Genomic DNA, 21,800 nt, shown 5'->3' with positions numbered 1-21,800 from the left:
GAGAAAGGCCTGGGAGCCGGAGAGAAAACAGCTCTGCCCGGAAAGTTGTTCCTGCCACACAAAGCTGGTGACAGGCTCAGTAAAAAAAGCAGATGACGGGCACAGAGCGACTGCTCACGTCCGACAGCTGAGCCCAGCTCCTCCCGGGTGAGGCCAAAGAACGAACCCTGCGCTGGAGCCTTTCTGCTATCCTGACCTGGGCTTAATGACAAAATTCCTGCTGACTGAGAGATCGACCAGCATTAGCTCCCAGCCACATCCAGCACGACCACGCTCGGGCAACACCTCCCACAAACAGCTGCCAACTTAAGGCTGGGAGACTCAGGTTGGTGAAGGCTCCGATTCTCTTTAGTTTTTCTCCTAGGAAATGAGCTCAAATGTTGCAAGCAGAAGAATGCAACCTTAGTTCAAGTAGAACTTATCCAGTTAAAAAATGGGATGTGCCGGTAGGCAGGAGCTTGGGGAAACGCCAAGGGGAGCCACAGCACGAGGCCTTGTGTTAGCTCTTGGTCTCAGGGAGAGAATTGTGTCTCTTTGAGATCTGATGGGGCGGCAGCAGGGGGAAGAACGGTCCTTTCTGAAATGAATTAACGCAGAAGAACAGCTCCCCCCTTCCCAAGTGCATGCAGGAAGGCGGGGGGAGGAAGGGAGGAGCTGCTGCAGCCCAACCACCATTGTATTTACATTTCCGTGCTCCTGATAGCAAACGCATTCAAGGGTGCCTGGAAAACAGGGCCCTGGAGAGAAAACAAAAGCTGAGATTTTGTGAAAGAAAGAGCAATAAAACACATTCCAGGTGTCCCTGCAGCGCTATCAGGCGTGGCGTGGTGGTTTGTCCAGGGAGTAATTCACTTTCTTATGGCAGGTGCAGCTGCAGCGTCCAGTGCCACACTGAGGTGCCCCTGGACACAGCAATTCCCGTCCAAAAGGGAAAAAATAGGATATTCCATGAAAATAACTACTCGGTGATTTTAATTAAGGATGCTCCCCACATCACTTTAGGAAAGTAAAACCTTAAGTGGTAAACTGACTCAGAATCCTCAAATTCCTGAACGGTTTGGGTTGGAGGGACCTTAAATCCCACCCAGTGCCACCCCCTGCCATGGACAGGGACACCTCCTTCAGGAGTTTAAATTCCCCGGCATTCAGGTGGTTTCAGAGTCTTTTTTGCCCTCTGCACAGCTCTGTGCCAAACCGAAGGAAGAGACGGAGTCTTCAGGTTTAGATTTTTCAAGGTCGCATACTTCTTTTATTAGTTCTTATCTTACAATTTTCTCAGTCCAACAAGATGTTTGCCGCGGCTTGGACTCCTCACATCTCCCCCTGAGCTGGGCTGTCCTTATCTTTTATACTAATTGCTACGTATTTCTTATTTACTATTTCTTGCCAATGCCTATCACTAATATTAAAAAGGTCATCTTTACTCTGACCCAGTCCTCACTGACTACTTTGTGCCATGTCACTGCAAGAAGGAAGAAGAAGGAGACAACGCCCCAAAATCTCCATCTTGCCCCATTCACTTCAATGCCAAAAATCCCAAACCCACTGTTTTTTCACCCTGTGATGTACTAAACTACTATTTTTCACACTCTTGTGGCCTGTAAACCCTCTCTCAGTGTAGGAAGTTTTTCCCATGGACTGAGATCAAATCCAGTGTCTCTCTGAGCTCTGGGCTCTGGGCTGGGGTCCCTGACCCCTCTGCCCAGGTCCCTGACCCTCCAGGGCAGCCAAAGGAATGCCCTGGACTCCAACAACCTCCCACTGTCCCAGGCTGCTCCAAGCGTCCAACCTGGCCTTGGGCACTGCCAGGGATCCAGGGGCAGCAGGAGCTTCCCTGGGCACCCTGTGCCAGGGCCTCACACCCAATAAAAGTGACCCTAAAGACGTGGGTTTGTGGGTGTTTCTTCCCACTTAGAGCCACGACACAACAAAACCCCGATTTATCCCGCAGGTGACGTTCGCAGAAGTGTTTTCTCCCCACCTGCACGCGTGGAACCCACACGAGAACCAAATGAAGATCCGGGTGCCACAATCACGGTTGGCGTCTGCATTTTAGGAGGGATGACCAAACATTCCCTGGGCTGGAAGAGCTCCTGATGGAACGAGCAGGAAGAACTGGGCTATTCCCGAGGGGCAATCTGTAAAGAACCCGAGATATTCCCCAGCCAGGCCGACCCAACCCTGGCAGTGCCCAGCTCCCACCAGCGCTTCCTCCTTCCTCCCTGCTCTCCCAGCTTCCAGAGGATGTGGGGGAGGAAGCTGGATTAAATATTCCCGGATAAATCGCTCCAGGAAGCATTTGCAGCTGCTCAGTGCAGTCTGTGGGAAACACCTGGTTGGTCTGCATGTCCTGGATGTGGAGAGGCAGGTGGAGGATGCCTGGCACTCCAGGAGGCAGCTCCTGCTGGAACTCCCCGCTCTGTACAAAGGAGGAAAATCCTAAGGGCAGAGTCACCTCCCTAGACAAGTTTGGAGGTACAGCACGGCCTGTCAGGGCCCCAGGGGTGCCTGGAGAACGCTCTCAGCCATGGGCTTCAGTCTGAGGTGGTCCTGTGAGGAGCAGGCTGTAGGACTCGATGACCCCTAAGGGTCTCTCCCTGCTGGAGATATCCCATGAAGTCGAAATCCAGCCCAGACATCCCAGGAGCCGGGCACAGAGGACAAACAAAACCCGCTCAAGGCTGGCAGGCGCAGGAAGGAAAACACAAAGCTCTCCCATGTCTCTGTCACCTCTCCCCGAGGAGAAGGTGACATCCCACCTCCCGTGACCTCTGCAGGGTCACTGAGGCCACGGGGACAAGCACGTGGGGCACCCCGGGCACGGCCCCCCTCCGTCCCAGCCGGGGGGGATAAGCCATCTTCCTTGGCTTCTCCTCAAGCGCCTTTGAGACGACAGCTTAAGAGGGTTTGGCCAGAGGCCACAGCCACGGGATGGCCAGCAGGAGCTGGGAATGGCCACCTCAGGAACTGGGAGCAACTGCCAGGCACCTCAGGAACTGGGGGAACTGGGAGCATCTCCCAGGCACCTCAGGAACTGGGAGCATCTCCCAGGCACCTCAGGAACTGGGAGCATCTCCCAGGCACCTCAGGAACTGGGAGCATCTCCCAGGCACCTCAGGAACTGGGGGAACTGGGAGCATCTCCCAGGCACCCCAGGAACTGGGAGCATCTCCCAGGCACCCCAGGAACTGGGAGCATCTCCCAGGCACCCCAGGAACTGGGAGCATCTCCCAGGCACCCCAGGAACTGGGAGAACTGGGAGCATCTCCCAGGCACCCCAGGAACTGGGAGCATCTCCCAGGCACCTCAGGAACTGGGAGCATCTCCCAGGCACCTCAGGAACTGGGGGAACTGGGAGCATCTCCCAGGCACCTCAGGAACTGGGAGCATCTCCCAGGCACCTCAGGAACTGGGAGCATCTCCCAGGCACCCCAGGAACTGGGAGCATCTCCCGGGCACCCCAGGAACAGGGACACAGAAGCCTCCTCCAGTCCCATGAGCAGGAGCATCAGCCCCACTGAAAAGAAAGGATTCTGCACCTATGGTGTTATCTCTGTGTCTGCCGTTAAGGGCACTGAAAGAAAAGGCACCTGAGGAATAATTTTATCCCGTAACTAAGTTTTAGGAGACTTGTGAGGGTCCTGTCACCTGCAGGCAGTTCCTGGAGATGGCAGTGGATAAATCAAGGTGTTTTGTCCCGTCCCTGGGACTGCTCTGCACTCCTCACAGCCAGGGGTCACTGGCTGCTACCAGCACTGCCAGCCCGGGCCTTTTCTACAGGAGAAGGCAGATGGATGGATCAAACAGCGAAGAAAACAGCAGAAATTCCTCTCAGGACTACAAGACATAACCAGCACCGGAGAACAAACCCAAACTGCTCTGCAGAAGACACCTGGGTCTGTGAGTCCATACAAGGATCGGGAATAAATTGAAATTCCCCTCCCAAACCACATCATGTGAGCACCTGCACCTCGCACATCCTGACTGCAGAGCTGATGGCAGATTGCAGTGGAACTGCAGCTTTATTGTGCCTTCCCCTGAGGCCAGCTAGGATAAAAAACTTGGGATGATCCGCTGCTGCCAATTCCTAACAAATCAGATCTGACTTGTTTTCCTTAGCCTAGTTTACCCATTTTAATCTTTTGTAGTCCTCTTACACTGATAAAAAGAAGATTTGAGTGACCAAGTTAAAGATGTGAGCCCTTTGAAGCAGAAAAGGAAAGAAGGTTCAAGCGGCCACAAAGGACAAGCCTAGAATTCCACATCAGCCCTGTTACCCCAACCAGAACCCCAGGAATGTCTGAAACTTCAATAAATACCCAAAAAGCTGGAGCCCCTCTGCTCTAGAGCCGGGCTGGGAGAGCTGGGAATGTTCCCCTGGAGAGGAGAAGGCTCCAGGGAGAGCTCTGAGCCTCTGGCAGGGCCTGAAGGGGCTCCAGGAGAGCTGCAGAGGGGCTGGGGACAAGGGCTGGAGGGACAGGACACAGGGAATGGCTCCCACTGCCAGGGGCAGGGATGGATGGGAGATTGGGAAGGGATTCCTGGCTGGGATGGAATTCCCAGAGCAGCTGTGGCTGCCCCTGCATCCCTGGCAGTGCCCAGTGCCAGGTTGGAGCAGCCCAGGACAGTGGAAGATGTCCCTGCCAGGACAGGGGTGGCACTGGGTGACCCTTAATGTCCCTTCCAACCCAAACCTTTCTGTGATTCCCTCTGGAAGGATTTGAACTGGAAGGGTGAAAAAGGAGCAGGAGTTAGGAGGCAAAAGGAGCAGGAATTAGGAGGCAAAAGGAGCAGGAATTAGGAGGCAAAAGGAGCAGGAATTAGGAGGCAAAAGGAGCAGGAATTAGGAGGTAAAAGGAGCAGGAATTAGGAGGCAAAAGGAGCAGGAATTAGGAGGCAAAAGGAGCAGGAATTAGGAGGCAAAAGGAGCAGGAATTAGGAGGCAAAAGGAGCAGGAATTAGGAGGTAAAAGGAGCAGGAATTAGGAGGCAAAAGGAGCAGGAATTAGGAGGCAAAAGGAGCAGGAATTAGGAGGTAAAAGGAGCAGGAATTAGGAGGTAAAAGGAGCAGGAATTAGGAGGTAAAAGGAGCAGGAATTAGGAGGCAAAAGCAGCAGGAATTAGGAGGTAAAAGGAGCAGGAATTAGGAGGTAAAAGGAGCAGGAATTAGGAGGCAAAAGGAGCAGGAATTAGGAGGTAAAAGCAGCAGGAATTAGGAGGCAAAAGGAGCAGGAATTAGGAGGTAAAAGCAGCAGGAATTAGGAGGTAAAAGCAGCAGGAATTAGGAGGTAAAAGGAGCAGGAATTAGGAGGTAAAAGCAGCAGGAATTAGGAGGTAAAAGCAGCAGGAATTAGGAGGTAAAAGGAGCAGGAATTAGGAGGTAAAAGCAGCAAGAATTAGGAGGTAAAAGGAGCAGGAATTAGGAGGTAAAAGGAGCAGGAATTAGGAGGTAAAAGCAGCAGGAATTAGGAGGTAAAAGGAGCAGGAATTAGGAGGTAAAAGGAGCAGGAATTAGGAGGTAAAAGGAGCAGGAATTAGGAGGCAAAAGCAGCAGGAATTAGGAGGCAAAAGGAGCAGGAATTAGGAGGTAAAAGGAGCAGGAATTAGGAGGTAAAAGGAGCAGGAATTAGGAGGCAAAAGCAGCAGGAATTAGGAGGCAAAAGCAGCAGGAATTAGGAGGCAAAAGGAACAGGAATTAGGAGGTAAAAGGAGCAGGAATTAGGAGGCAAAAGCAGCAGGAATTAGGAGGCAAAAGGAACAGGAATTAGGAGGTAAAAGGAACAGGAATTAGGAGGCAAAAGGAGCAGGAATTAGGAGGTAAAAGGAGCAGGAATTAGGAGGCAAAAGGAGCAGGAATTAGGAGGCAAAAGGAGCAGGAATTAGGAGGTAAAAGGAGCAGGAATTAGGAGGCAAAAGGAGCAGGAATTAGGAGGTAAAAGCAGCAGGAATTAGGAGGCAAAAGCAGCAGGAATTAGGAGGCAAAAGGAGCAGGAATTAGGAGGTAAAAGGAGCAGGAATTAGGAGGTAAAAGGAGCAGGAATTAGGAGGTAAAAGGAGCAGGAATTAGGAGGCAAAAGGAGCAGGAATTAGGAGGCAAAAGGAACAGGAATTAGGAGGTAAAAGGAGCAGGAATTAGGAGGCAAAAGGAGCAGGAATTAGGAGGCAAAAGGAACAGGAATTAGGAGGTAAAAGGAGCAGGAATTAGGAGGCAAAAGGAGCAGGAATTAGGAGGCAAAAGGAACAGGAATTAGGAGGTAAAAGGAGCAGGAATTAGGAGGTAAAAGGAGCAGGAATTAGGAGGTAAAAGGAGCAGGAATTAGGAGGCAAAAGCAGCAGGAATTAGGAGGTAAAAGGAGCGGGAATTAGGAGGTAAAAGGAGCAGGAATTAGGAGGTAAAAGCAGCAGGAATTAGGAGGTAAAAGGAGCAGGAATTAGGAGGTAAAAGGAGCAGGAATTAGGAGGCTGAACAGAACAGAACGGAAAGGTGAGTGCACTCCAGACGTGTCTGCTCCACAGAAGCTCCCAGTGGCACAACTCTCGTTCCACACCTCTGGATGGTGGCTGCAATTCCCTGCACAGCTGCTCTGGTGTGCACACACAGCTGCACCAAACCTCTGCTTCTGAATTAAACAGCTCCTGTTGGGTCATTAGAAAATCAGTTCCTACCTCACAAGCAGATGCTCCCTGGGCAGGTACTTCAGTCCTCAGAAAGTGCTTATCTGCAAGACACAAAGCAGAAGGAGTTGTGTGATTCCAGAGCCCTGGGATGGCAGGGAATTCGGGGTGCTGGGACACGAGTGGAGTCACTCAGAATCGACAAAGACTTGAGAGATTTTGCTGCAGTCCCCCTCCAGCGATCCAGGCAGCTTTTCTTGGTGTTTCTTTCTCAACGCCTCACTGCTGCTGGGATCAGGGCTGAGGGAGGGGATCCTGCACAGCTGGGATCTCCCGGCCGGCTCTGGGCTGCTCCGTGCTGGAGCTGCTGGGGAGGCTCCAGCAGAGGCCAGGAGATGTTTCAGGGCCCTGGAGCGTCTCTGGTGAGCAGAGAGTGCAGGAGCTGGGCCTGGGCAGGCTCAGGGGAGCCCAGCACTGCGCACAAACCTCCCCAAGGGCTGGCACGGGACGGTGCCAGGCTCTGCTCAGTGGTGCCACACACGGCACGAGGAGCAGCGGCCACAAACCAAAGCACAGCAGGGAGGAAGAGCCTCTTTCCATGGAGGGGCAGAGCCCTGGAACAGCTGCCCAGGCCATCCTGGGGTCTCCCTCTCTGGAGACACCCCAAACCCACCTGGACACATCCCCGTGGCCCTGCTGAGGTGACCCTGGCTGGGTGATCTCCAGGGGTCCCCCCACATTCCAACCACCCTGAGATTGCCACTTCCCACCAACACTTGCTCAAGCTGTTTAGGATATTCCGTGAAAACTGCGGGCGACTTTCCCCTCCTTACACACCTTAACAGGTTTCCCCAAACACAGCACGAAAGCTGAATTAATCCAGGCTGATCAGGACATCCCTGCCCCTAAGCAGCCTTTCAGGTGCTCAGTGAATGGCTTAAGAGCTCACAGGGTCCCTGTCAGTCCCTGTCACGCCAGCCCAGCCACCTGTGACAGCCACATCCGAGTCACGAGCCCACCTTCACCTGCTCCAGCTGTTTTCTCTGCTTTTGCCACGATTCCAGGGCAGCTGCTCCCACCAGATTTCCCAGGGAACCGTCTCCTCGCCTGGGTGTCGCCTCCCAAATTTTTCTGCCCCACGTTTTACACTCTGTTGACAATGTTTCTTAATTGTGAAGCAAACACAGCTGTCAAAAAAATTATTCTATCCCAATAATTACTCCTTATAGCCCCCTTGGAGAAGAGATCATAAACTGAGCCACGGAGTTAAAGTATTTCAATCCACATGGAGAAATGAACGTCCAACTCGTTCTCCACCACTGCAAGTCATCAAGCCAATCTCACAGGAGAATATCATCTCAGCAGTCAGACACAAACATTAATCCATGCTCCTCTCCCCACAGATGGACATTTCGTGTTCCAGGGAAGTAAAACGCCAGAGCTTTCAGCTAAATGAGGAAACGGCCCAGTGAAAAGTGTCGTTTCGGCTTCAGTAAAGCAGTGAAGCACTCAGGAGTGAGAAAAGCCTTCCAGAAGAGTCCTGCTCCCTTCAGAAAGGCTGGGAAGGGGAGTCAGCACATCAATTAAGGGACGGAGGAATCTCTGGGGCAGGATTCAGCTGCACGAGGTGCTCAGTGCCAGCTCGATTGTGGGGTAACACTGAGGCTCCCCTTCCCTCCGAGGGGCTCTGCTAACCCACACCACGATCCCACACCTCCTTTCTGCACACCCTTTATTTGCAGGTGAGCCACCCTGTGATAAACTGGGACATCAGGGTCCTTCTGTCCAGCTCCTTCTCCCTGGAGAACAGCCACACCCTTCCCACGGCATCGCGGCCCCGCTGCCTGCCCCCCTGGCATCCATCCCACACTCCTTGCTGGGATCCACTCTCACACATGAGATTCCAATCTCTTTGCACAGAAAGCACCAAAGCTTTACCTTATTTGTTAAGGAAAACAACCCAGACACCTCTTTTTTTTCGGGCAGAATTGAAGAAAATGAGAAGCTTCTTTTTTTTTTTTAGTGCTGCTCCAGTTCAAATGGGGCAGTGCTGGGTCAGCCCTGGGAACTGGGAGATAAAATCCATCACAGGTTCTTGGTCTGGGCAAACCAACTTTTTCTTTGGTGAGGCTGCACCTCTGGTTGCTCTCTAAATAACCCCTGAAGGGCAAAATTTCTGTACTGTGGGGGTCTTAACTGCCCCCACTGTAAAACTGATGCTCTTTAAGTTAGGGGGTGTTCTCACTGAGAGGCTGAAGTGTTAAATATCTGTGCTTCTTACCCCAAACCGACAGATTTGCTGAAATTGAAGGTGTGGCTGCCAAGGTTTCTTACGAGATGGGTGTTAAAATGATTTGAGAGACTTTACCCCGTCCCCTGCCACGATAAATTGAGGAAGACTCCAACTGTTGCAGAAGCTTTGTTGAACAGCAGGAGAAAACCAGCAAATCCCTGCTCATGTGGCCCATGACTAACCAGGACTGTTCTCCAGCTTGGAGAAGGTCTGCTGAGAACTGTTCTACTGAGCAGAGGTACCTGTCCCTGCGCTGTGACCCCACGTTCCCAGCTCCCTGCCTCCCCAGCACTGCTCTCCCACAAGCGACACGGAAAAGCAGCGCCGAGGAAAAGCAGGGATCTGACGAATGCCACTCCCCACTGGATCCTGCCTGCACTGTCAGAGAACAGGCACCGCCAGGCGTGCAGAGGGCTGCTGTTTGCTGGCCCTGTAAGATCCAGTTCCACGTCCTGCACCAGTAGATCTTGTTCCTCAGCTCCTCTGCTTCCCCAGCTCCTCATCCTGCGAGCACAGAACATTCCAAGGGCTCCTCCAGCTCCTGCATCCCATTAACACTGACCGCTTCCAGGTTACCACCCAGTCTCTGCAATGCAATTCCAAAATCATATCCCTATTTCAGGGCAAACATTAACAATTCCCTGCAGCTTTTTTGCAGTTTCGAAGGTTCTTACGACTCTTAGCAGCGCCTACTCATCTCTGCCCATTTCCAGTGACAGCCCTCTGGAGGATGAACTCCCAGCCACCCAAAAAGGACGTCAGCCAGTGATTCCCCTCATCCACCTCACAAAATGATCATCACTGGACCGTCTCCAGTGCCAAGGATGCAGGAGTTTCTGTGTGCCCAGATCCTGCTGGTGATGCCAGAGACAGGGAGCAGAGCAGTGCTCTGGATTAGCGCTCTGATCCCAGCCAGGTGGAATGCACTTCAGTGCCGCTGAGCTTAGAACAGAGAGAAAGAATGTGCCATTCACCGTATCAGAAGCTCTTAGCAGCTCCTCCAAATTCCCTAAACAAGCAGCCCTTGCTGTATTCCCATCCCAAATTCCCGCTGTTTCCCCGTGCCCTGCAGGAGAAAGCCCCTCAGCCTCTGAGTTTCCTGTTCTCTCACCCTTCAGGCTTGGTTTCCAAAGCTCTGGATAAACAGAGCTCCCTTTAAATAGCTCCCAACACTCCCAACGTGTCTCCAACACATCCAGGGCACGAAGATCACTTGACAGGAGAAGCCAGGAGGGGCGTTGCCCATCCCAGCTCCAACATTCCACATGCAAACCAGTCCAGGGTGTCGGATGCCTAGCTCCAAAGGCAAGGGCTGGTGAACCCTGAGCTAAATATACACAGTGGCCATGAAATGCGGATTGGGCAGCTCAGATTTCCATCCCTGGCTCTTCCCAGAGCAATAACTACAACCTGACAAGGAATCACAGAAGCACAGGATGGTTTGGGGTGGAAGAGACCTTGAAGATCTCATTTCAATCCCTGCCACGGGCAGGCACAGCTTCCCTGAGAAGGAAAACTGCCTTTACGGCCACAGCCCCCTTTGTTGTCTCCTTGCCTGTTCCTGAACCCACCCAGATCCTAAACCAAGACTTTATTCACAAATATATGATGGACTTTTTTCCTCCATGGGCACCACAGCCAAATACTCAACGAATTTTTCTTCAGCATCGAACTCCTGCTCGCACACTGGCATGAGGATAAAGGTGACAGTAAATCCCAGGAGAAATGGATAAAGGAGCTGGGAAGGGGCTGAGCCTGGAGAAAAGGAGGCTCAGAGGGGATCTTGTGGCTCTGCACAGGTCCCTGACAGGAGGGAACAGCCAGGGGGTCGGGCTCTGCTCCAGGGAACAGGGACAGGAGCAGAGGGAACGGCCACAGCCTGGGCCAGGGGAGGCTCAGCTTGGACAGCAGCAGGAATTTCCCCATGGAAAAGGTGCTCAGACCCTGGAAGGGGCTGCCCAGGGAGGCTGTGAGCTCCCATCCCTGGAGGTGTCCAAGGAATGGCTGCATGTGGCACTCAGTGCTTTGGGACAAGGAGGAGGTTGGTCACAGCTCGGACTCGGCGGCCTTGGAGATCTTTTCCAACCCAAATGATCCTGGGATTTGAAAGAGACTGCTTTTACATTTAACTCCAGGCTTCTGAGTGGAGCTCCTCCCAAGAGGAGTTAAGTTAGACTAATAATTTAAAGAGCCTTCAAAACACAGGATGTGTTTCCACTGCACTTGAAGAGTGAATCATTTTCTAGGGAAATATTCATGAGCAGCAAGCCAGAGCTCCACGGATGTCACGCAAGTCCTGCTGCTTGGAGAAGGAGGCGATCCTCCCTGGTCCCAGGTAGCAAAGGAAGAATGAAAGCCTTCCCCTGCGAAGCAAGCAGACATTCCCTGGCAGCACCCACATTTCGTCCTTACTGGAGGGGACAGACTTTCAAACCAGAGTCCTGGGCAGCGATTCGGCCTGACAAAGTTCAAACCCGCCGGGGTTCATGCAATCAGACAGGAAATCAGCAGCTGCACAAGCGGGGCTGTTTTTATAGCACCAAGGATTTGGGGATGTCAGGAGCGATTTGGAAAGGAGAAACAAGGAGCAGTGACTCCGCGAAGTCGGAGGAGTGACTCAGGGGTTGGCACGGCGCCAGGGTCAAGGACCAGCCAAGGAGCTGCCCAAAGGGCTCTGGAAGGCTGGGCAGCGCAGCGAGGGCTGCACTCACCTGGGAAGGAAAGTTCCGGAAGGCAGAACCCTCTGGTTTGTTAGTGCTCAAGAGAGGAACGTGGCACAGACTGTGTTACACATAAACTGTACGTGACAGGAGCCTGGAAACACGCAGAGAAGGCTGAGATGAAGGACTTTGACACAAGCGCAGAAAGCCTGAAAGATCTTCCTGAAGTGTCGAAACAAAACAAGAACATTAACATCCACATCTGCCCCAAAACCCACGGCAGAAACTGCCCTTGGTGAGAATCAGCAAAGCCTGTCCCTGCTCAGCAGAAGCTCAATAAAAAAAGAAAGTGATTTAAGCAAGAGCGAAGTGTCTCTTTTCACAGCTGAAGGACTCTGCTGCTCACAGGACTGAATTAGCTAAAATTAGCTCTCACAGTTGCATTCTCACCAGCACCTCCAGCCTCCCGTGTGGATGAGTAGTTTTGGTGAAAGCAGCTTTAATTTGGATTCAAAGCATGCAAATTTAAGGAGAATAGTGATTTCTGACCAGCTCCTTCCATGAACACCGATGCATAAAAAAACACTGTCTTGCACATTCAAGTTTAATCCTCTTCTGAAATATTTATTTTCGGAACAATTCGGGGAACAGAAAGCCTTCAGCCCAGACGAATTACATCTAAAAATAGAGGGTTTAAGAATTCAGGAATTCTTCCTACTGCTCTGTCTAATCAATACAGATCCACTGTGACTCCTGTCATTTGCTTTGCTTGTCAAAGCACATCCCCACGCCCTGCCAGCATTACCCAACCTGCACCTTTTGGGATACCACTGGGCAGAAATTGCGTTTTTATTGATTTGGGATGATAAAGACTCAGCTGCACACACATTACATGAGGAGCAGTAAGAACAGAGGCAAGTCTTGAACTATGAAATCATCGTTGGAGGCTGGAGCTCCTCCAGGGCCCGTCCTGCCTTAGCTGGGGGAGCATTAATGAACTCTTTGATGGCAACTAGGAGAAGCAGCAGCTTTCATTATCCAAATGTCATTTGTCCACTAATGAGAGGCTCTAAGCCAAATGACCTTCCTGAGATGCCTTCCTGCATCAGAGAGGAACGGGAAGGAGCTCCTCAGTGCCACAGCTGAGTTACAGCGACCAGGAACATTCTCACATATAAAATCCCGCTCTCCACACCAAGGATGCTACACGCAAACAGATCTGAGAACGGCATCCTGGGCTGTGGCAGCTCTGAACAGCACCCAGCAGCGTGTGGGACAGGATTTGCCCGGGGTCAAAGGCTGCAAGAGGAAATCTCCTGAAACAAAACATCCCAGCACCACCAGAAGTCACCAAACCTCACAGCAGCACAAGGGTAACCAGAGACACCCGACTGTGAGCAGCTCTTACTGACCTGTTTTTATATTCACATCACCCCAGCAGCCCAGCTCACCTGCCCCTACACCAGAGCAAACACCACGAAACCTCCCCAGCCCACAAACAGGGGGCATCTACAAGGGCAAACCTCTCAGTGCCCTTCTAAAAATGTCTGTTTCTGCTGGTTTTTCAAAAGTCTTTTAGGAAGTCTCTCAGCCGAGGTGTCCCAGGCTGCTCAACACGTCCAGCAAGAAGGATGCTCCTGTTACTCGCTGCAGGCACACGCCACGCCCAGAGCCAGGAGCAGGACACGGCTGCTCCCCACGGCTCCTCTGACAGCTGGAGATGCTTCCAGAACAGCTCCTGGGTTCCATTCCATCACAAACCCTCGCTGTGCAGATCAAAGGGTCAGTGGAGCACTCTTGGTGTTATGGACATGCAAAAATACAGAGTGAAGGTGTGTCCTGCCTGAACCTGAAGGGGGCTTAGATAAAAGAGAGAGAAGATGGTGATAGGACAAGGGGTGATGGCGTTAAACTGAAATATTGGATCTTGGGAAGGAATTCCTGGCTGGGAGGATGATGAGGCCCTGGCACGGAGAAGCTGAGGCTGCCCCTGGATCCCTGGAAGTGTCCAAGGCCAGGCTGGAAAGGGCTTGGAACAACCTGGGACAGTGGGAGGTGTCCCTGCCCATGGAATGGGATGATCCTTAATGTCCCTTCCAACCCAAACCACTCCCGTGATTCTGTATCAAACATACCCATGAGCTCCCTAATCCCACTGGAACTCCAAAGCATTGTCTTTCCTCAGCTTTGGAAAAGGAAAAGCATGAAGGAAATCGAGTGATTTTACCAAGCTACAGCAGATTAAGGAGCGTTGTCTGCAGCCTCAGCTCAGGCCCTACGGTGGGCAAACAGCAGAAAAGTTTGGATTTCCCAGCTCCTTGGGCCCTGCAGGCTGCCACAGCAACGGCTTCAAAGGCAAAGAGCTCCCAGAGAATTCCCAACCACCTCCGACACTTCATTAGTGTAAGAAAGCGTGAAAACTCCTGAGACTGAAATCTCCTTACGTTTTCAAGGTGGATGCCTGCCAGGTTTCATAACTGAGGTGCCTGAGCTGTCCATTAATATCTCCTCACCTAGAGCAGGTCACAGGCTCCTGTGTCCCCGTCCTGGAGGGTGGAGGGGATTATCCCGTGGGGATGTGGGGGTGGGCAGGGAGCTGCAGGTCTCACTCAGGGACAGGTAATGGACCTCACTGAGCACTTCAAAACCCACCTAAGGAGGATCTCAAGGGCAAGGATCCATGCAGAGATCAGCGGGTGCTCTTGGAGTTAATCTTCGCTTGGTGCTTGTGAATGGAGCATTTTACAGGGACTCCAACCTGGTGGAACCACTGACCTGTGCTGCTTCACCCCAGCCCTGACCTAAAAGCACAACAGAGATGTTGCATTTATTTAACTCCTGGCTTTTCAGGTTGGAAACTTATTATGGCAGTAGATCTGGCACAGATGCTTTGAAAGAAAAAAGGAAAAAAATACTAAAGTTCGAGAGAATAGAGGCTGGCAGCATGACCAGGACTCTGGGTAAAAAGCCCTGAAAATACATGTTATTTGCTCAATAGATATAGACATACTTCCATGAAGAAAATCATCTATGTACATCTCTATAAACCCCAGTCCCGCGCCCAGATGTGCTGTAAATAAAGAGCAATATCTCAGCAGATCAGTGTGACAGGTTTAGTAAGCTTTGTGTTGGAGGGGAAATGATTTCAGATGTGCAGGAACACAGGAGGAACGTGATCCAGGCATTCCCAACAATCAGTCCCACCAAAGGAGAGAATCACTGTCAGATGAACCCACTCCACAGCAAACTCAGCATCTCCTCTGCTCAGAGATGGCTTTTTATGAGCTGACAGAGAACAGGTTTGGATGGATGGAATATTGGGAGGAATTCCTGGCTGGCAGGGTGTTGAGGCCCTGGCACAGGGTGCCCAGAGCAGCTGTGGCTGCCCCTGGATCCCTGGCAGTGCCCAAGGCCAGGCTGGGCACTTGGAGCAGCCTGGGACGGTGGGAGGTGTCCCTGCCCCTGCAGGAGTGGGATGGGATAGAAGATCCTTCCCAACACAAATCATTCTGGCATCCTAGGATTTTGCTTTTACCTTTTCCCTATCATTTTTGGGACAATGATGACGCAGCAGAAGCTTCCATGCTCTTTTTAGGCAAAAGGATTACAACTTTTGTCTCTTAAACGATGCCAGACAGCGACACAAGCAGTGTTCGAGGAGCACATTAAAAACCAAACCATCTTTATTTTCCACTGCACAAACACAGCAGGTTTAAAGCCTCAACCATCAGTCGATTTCTCTGAGTTCTCAAGAGCAGAACCACGAACGTGGATCAGAATAAAGGAAGGTATAAAAGGCATTTACACCCCGTGCAGACACAGGGCTGCTGCTGCTGCTTCAGGGTTAGAAATCACCGAGCTTCCCTGCTTGTTTTCTGGAATCTCCTGCTCCTGGACCACCTGAAACGTTAGTGAATTACACCAAGCACAACTCCCCCTTTTCTCTTTACACACAAGAACCTCCCCGAGCTCCTGCCCGTGGAGCAGCACGTGCTGGGACAGATTCCCCTGCTGAGGACAGAGTCAAAAAAACTGTCCAGGGCTTAAGTGAGCCACTGTCTGACAGCTGAATATTCCAAATCTTGCTATTTTACAGCCTGGGCTGCACAGTGAAGAATTACAGCTCCTTGCTGTGCTTCTCTACAGCAAGGGACAACCCGAGCCTGCCCTGCAGGGTGATGAGCACTGTAAGACAACCCTGGCACGGGGCTGTGCTCAGCTTGGGTTTTTCTTCCTCTCCTTCTTCCAGGTAAAAGGTTTTTCCAGGAGCTGCTCAGCAGCACAGAGAGGATGTACTTTTGTCTAGTGTCAAAATACGTCAGCCATAAAATCAGAATTCCAGGGACACCTCCCACTGTCCCAGGCTGCTCCAAGTGTCCAGCCTGGTCCAGGGCACTGCCAGGGATCCGGGGGCAGCCACAGCTGCTCTGGGCACCCTGTGCCAGGGTCTCACCATCCTCACAGCCAGGAATTCCTTCCCAAAATCCAAGCTAAACCTACTCTCTCTCAGTCTGAACCACTCCCCCCTGTCCTGCCATTCCAGGCTCTTAGCTGAAGTCCCTCTCCATCTTTTTTGCTCCTAGACTTGAGGGCATCCTCCGCTACGAAAGGTAACAAACTCAAAATCATTGCAGAGACAACGTGAGGTGCTAGAATCAACTCAAACCAAATCCATTCAGAGTAAGAGCATTTGCCAGAAGTTTTCAGAGGATTTATTACCTGAAAGCTTTACGTGGAAATGACCAGATTATCAAGAATTAAGCCATATCTGTATCCTGAGATACCAAAACAACTGAAATATTAAACCCCTGCTTACACACTGATTTTATCAGGACCCCACTGGGGTCCCAGCTGGGCAGAAGTTACTCAAGGGACATCCCAAATTCTCCTGGCAAATTCAGGAGAAGCCTCAAAGCATCACTTGACCTCCCCTATGTGGGGAGAATGCCCAACACCTGACAGAACTTGCACCTCAGCTTAGGCAGAGCTTTGTTAGGTCAGCTCTGAGTGATGCTCAGCTCAATCAACCTCTCTCCACCCCAGAAACAAGAATTTGGGCACTACCAGGGCGCAGGAGAACCAGAGAAAAACCAACATTCTCCTGTTATTTCCGATTTCCAGCTAAAATCAGAGCAGATTTGTTCCGAGGTGCAAGCAGAAAGCAATATCTGTACCTGGGGAAAGGGGAGATGAGAGATAAAGGTCAGAGCAGTGCAGTCAGATAGGGTTAAGGTCATTAACATTTAGTTCTTTGCCTCTTAGCTCACAGATCACATTTCCGAGGCATAAAGACACCTTACCCACGCTTTTCACTCAGATTGAAAAACAAACCCACCAGGAAAAAAAAAAAAAAGTCCATTTATAAGGGGTAAGTTTCCCTTTGTTAAAGGTGCATTGGAAAACAAACCAGTCAGAGGTAAGACTCAAAGCCACCTTGTGGATAAATTCTCGGACTGAGCTGAACACATCCACTTATTCTGCATCAGAACTACGGCTTTTAGGGATTTTTTAAGCAGTGAATGAATTTTAAGCAGAAAATTAATTCTTAGCAAATTCATGGCAACAAGTGGCCGGCCCTGAAATTACCTGATAAATCCTTCAGATGTTTATTTACAACTGTAGTAGAGTAATTAAGGTTTCTAAAGAAAAAAATGTTTCTAAAGCCAACCAAAAAAAAAGGAACAGAAGATGAGCAGTCACTTCCCATTATGCAACTGCCTGAAAAAAACCCAGATTTGTTCAATTCGGCGTGAAAAACTGGGCTGGAGTCTGAGCTGCTGACAGGTTACAACAAGGTGCAGACAGCTGTGTTAAACCAGAACCCAGGAGCAAACTGCTGCAGGATCTGAGCCACCCCAGGGGAACGGGGTGTTGGGCACACCCAGAGCCCAAACACAGCCTGCACGGGGTGCCAGGGGCTGCCACTGCCACCCCAGCCCCGCACCCTGCCCCAAACCTGCCGAGCATCGCTTTGAAACTGGTTTTTAAACCCAGCTCTGGTTACGGTCGTGGCAGGACTGAGAGGTGCGGAGGGCACGAGCACCCCAGAATTGAGATGGGGAAAGATCTCCAAGGTCGCTGAGCCCAGGCTGTGCCCAGCCCAGAGCTCTGGGTGCCACCTCCAGGGATGGGCACCGCAAACCTCCCTTTCCATGGGGAAATCCCTGCTGCTGTCCCACCTGAGCCTCCCCTGGCCCAAGCTGAGGCTGTTCCCTCTCCTCCTGTCCCTTGTTCCTCACAGCCTCCTCTGGAGTAGTTGTAGAGGTCTCCCCTGAGAGCTGTGCACTCTGCTGAAGTTTTGAAGGTTCGGTCACGGTAAACAAATAAAGAGCTGGAAAAGGACTACAGGGAAAATAAAAAAAGAAGGGAGAGATTCAGCATCTTCAGTGATTCTGTCCCCACAGACCCTCTTATCCTGGGAAAGCAGAGGAGCAGCGCTCACCCTGCCTGGGTTATCAGAGCAGCGCCAGCCTAAGCCCAGGGAGCTGCTGGAAGTGTTTTCTCTGATCCTTGTTCCCAGCTTATCGAGGAAAGTGATTCCTGCCCTGAAAACGCAGCAGGACCAGCAGCAGTTTCCTCATCAAGATTGGAAGCAGTACAACGTGTGCTACCTCACACCACGGGCAAATAAATCAGCGCACACTCGCTGCTCAAAACCCTTAAATAATGCCTCCAGAAATCAAAAGCTGCATTAATAAATACTGAAATGGCACTGAATGAAAGTGCTTCAGACATAACCTTAAACTGAATTAGCAGCACTATACTTGATCCACCTGATTTCTATTTCTCCTGGCAACTGGAATTCAGAAAGTCGTGTGGCTTAATGCACAGGTTCTTACTGCAAAGACTAATTAAAAAATAATTACACCATCCAGCTTTTAATCTGGACTTAAAACTGTTCAGCTCAGACTCATTAAGAAAAAAAGAAAAAAAGAAATAAATAAAAGCCCAGCTGTTCATATGGAAAACGATCCATCCACACTTTCACTTGTTCCTGGGAGAGACACAGACCCAAAGAGAAGCAGGAGTGTGGGGATGTGTGAGACCCCACCTCAGAGCTGCTCCAGCCCTGCATCCAGCACCACAAGGACCTGGAGAGATCCAGAGGAGGCCCAGGAGCTGCTGCAGGGCTGGAGCCGGGCTGGGAGAGCTGGGAATGTTCCCCTGGACAGGAGAAGGCTCCAGGGAGAGCTCCGAGCCCCTGGCAGGGCCTGGAGGGGCTCCAGCAGAGCTGCAGAGGGGCTGGGGACAAGGGCTGGAGGGACAGGACACAGGGAATGGCTTCCACTGCCAGAGGGCAGGGATGGATGGGAGATTGGGAAGGGATTCCTGGCTGGGATGGAATTCCCAGAGCAGCTGTGGGTGCCCTGGATCCCTGGCAGTGCCCAGTGCCAGGCTGGAGGGGGACTGGAGCAGCCTGAGCCAGTGGGAGGTGTCCCTGCCATGGCAGGGGGTGGAATGAGATGAGATTTCAGGTCCCTTGAACCCAAACCATTCTGGGATTCCAGGATCCAGCGAAGCTCCTTCAGCGCAGCCAGGCTCCGCTCCCAACACTGCAGCCACTGCCCAGGGGATGCAGTGACACTGCCCTGTGCACCACACCTGACAGCTCCTGAGGAAACAAAACCCGTGCCCAGGCTCCTGATCCAGCAGGAGTTGGGGATTTCTGAGCCACCCCCACCACGATGGACTCCGTGGCTCCTGCTGCGTTCACATTCAGGAGCTGTTGTAACTCCAATTCATTCTCCCATAGCTTTAAAAGACAAATTCCAGTGACAGTGGAGAAGAGTCTAACACATTGTCTCACGTGCAATTCTGGTATTTTTACAGCTCTCAGCATTTCTTCAGCTGGCAGAAATCACAGATTTGTACTGGAGTCCCGGCAGACTCCAAACCTTCCGGCCTCCCCTACACGCAGATATTGCAATTTAAACTGGAACCAGCATGAGGCTCCCAGTGCCTCCAAGGACAACAAAGCAGCTTATCAGGGTGAGAAACTGAAAGAACAATGAATAATACAACTCCTGGCGTTTAAAGTTGAACACAGAATGAAGCAAACTCTGTGTTTCTGGCACATCCCCGAATTCCCACTCAGCAAGATCCCAGTGTCAACCCCCACAAGCATCGCACATGTTGAATATTCAGAGTTTGCCCCTACTATACAAGCAGTTTTCCCAATCAACTGCTTATTTTAAAGCAACAATTTCGTAATTGTAAAAACAGAAAGAGGCAGGAAGAACAGAAGGCAACCTGAATCACCGTACTATGATTTAAAAAGAATAACTTAAAATTATGAAGAGCCATTGATACATTAATTTTTCATTTCCATCTTGCTTGGCCCCATCTCAAGACCTAAGTGATGTTTCTCAATGAAGACTGGCACCACATTTCTTCACTCTTCTGTAACAACTTTTTATTAGAGAGGTTTGAGTTGGAAGGGACCTCGAGGATCATCCCATCTGCCATGGCAGGGACCCTCCATGTCCCAGGGTGCTCCAAGCCCCATCCAGCCTGGCCTTGGGCACTGCCAGGGATCCAGGGGCAGCCACAGCTGTGCCAGGGCCTGTCCACGCTCACAGCCAAGGATTTCTCCCTGATAAACAATCCAAATCCGCCCTCCTCCAGTTCAGAGCCGTTCCCCCTCGTCCTGGCGCTCCCTGCCCTCTGCAGAGCCCCTCTCCAGCTCTCTTGATGGAGCCGAAATCAGTGCAATTGCCAGGAAAACAAACACGGCAAATCCACCCTCCAAACTCCTGCTGCGCTGCCCCGGGAGCTGGAGGTGGGGAGCTGGGATGGCCCCGGGCTCCCGGCTGCCCCCACGGAGCCCAGAGCCCACAGAGCTGGGGTCAGCAAAGAGCTGCAGCCCTGCGCAGCGCCCGCCCGGGCGCCAGCGCCAGCCCACTGCCGGCAGCAAACCCCAGCACAAAGCTTTCTGTCACCAGAAACCAACAGCTCCAGCTCCCTCTGCTTCGTTCTGGCGCTCCTTAGCGGGGGTGTTTTACAGAGAGATCCACTCTGTCACGCAGAAAATGCTCGCTGCTTCCCCTCTCTCTCTCTCTCACACTTCTACCTCTGTAGATTTAGAGAATCTATAAGATGTTCTTAAATTTTTTAAGCTAAATTATTAGAATCATGAGGGGATGAGTTCTGGAAGGGCTGGGGAGGGGATTTTTCTTTGGTTTCTTTGTTTGTTTGCTTGTTGGTGTTTTTGTTTGGTTTTTTTTTCCCTTTTTGATGTTTGAAAGAAGAAATACTTTCAGGTTCTACTTTCAGGTCTGTCCATCCCCCTCCTAACCAGGCATTCCAGGTTCTGACTCCTGTTTCAGGAGCTGCTTCTGTGTTTCAAGCAAGGAACTTTCTGGAATAAAACAAAAACAATTCCAGACTGTTTTGGGGTCAGAAAGGACCTTAGGGATCATCCCAATCCACCCCTGCCACGGCAGGGACACCTCCCTCTGTCCCAGGTGCTCCAAACCCCATCCAGCCTGGCCTTGGACACTTCCAGGGATCCAGGGGCAGCCACAGCTTCTCTGGGAATTCCATCCCCATCCCAGCCAGGAATTCCTGCCCAGTATCCCACCTAACCCCGCCCTGTGCCAGCTGAAAGGGTGCAGAATTCAGATCTGCCTTTGCACAGCACAGGACTGAAATCACAGCACAGGGACGTTCATGAAGAGCCAGGCCTCGGGAATTAAGAGGACACAAAGCAGAAGCCCTGCAGTGTTTAGGAATCAAAGAACCTCTGATTATGTTCTGTGAAACACCCGACCCTGCAGCTCTCCACTGCACAGGCTGCCTATTCCCTGGTCCCTTTCCACAAGGAAGCTCAGATGCCCCAGAGAGTTTCACCCTGTGCTGGGTTTGGGTTTTATTTTTTCCTCCATCCCATCATGTGCTGCTGCTGCTGCTGGAGCTTCCCTGGCCTCTGCAGCCTCAGCCAGACTGAATGAATGAGTCACTTAATTAACCCAGAACTGACACAAAGGACATGCGAGAGCAAAAGCCTGCCTTGAATCTGCTCAACCCGGTGAGCGTCTTAAAACATTCCATTTCTCTTTTTTTTCAAAAAGATATTTCAAAAATAAATAGTAGAATAACACAATTCAGCAAAAACTTGCTGAGAGAGAACAATCCACGTGCAACTCCCACATTAAAAACCGTAAGATTCCAGTCAATTCCATAAAATACAGTAAAGTACTGTTTAGTAGATGAAAATGCTCCTCCCAGTAATGA

At 51.3% G+C, this 21,800-nt stretch overlaps 1 protein-coding gene across 6 annotated transcripts in view; it reads right to left on the bottom strand.

Moving 5' to 3' along the window:
- The window catches only part of MAP4 (microtubule associated protein 4), a 159,692-nt gene that overhangs the window by 124,556 nt on the left and 13,336 nt on the right, over nt 1-21,800 (bottom strand). For all 6 annotated transcript variants that reach the window (XM_040064439.2, XM_058421112.1, XM_058421117.1 and 3 more), the window contains exon 2: nt 6,666-6,718. The gene's annotated coding sequence lies outside the window, so the exon portion shown is untranslated. The remainder of the gene's footprint in view (nt 1-6,665; nt 6,719-21,800) is intronic.

The sequence above is a fragment of the Hirundo rustica genome, chromosome 1 (genome assembly GCF_015227805.2).
Source record: "Hirundo rustica isolate bHirRus1 chromosome 1, bHirRus1.pri.v3, whole genome shotgun sequence".
NCBI lineage: Eukaryota > Metazoa > Chordata > Aves > Passeriformes > Hirundinidae > Hirundo > Hirundo rustica.
This window is presented reverse-complemented; position numbering and strand designations above follow the sequence as displayed.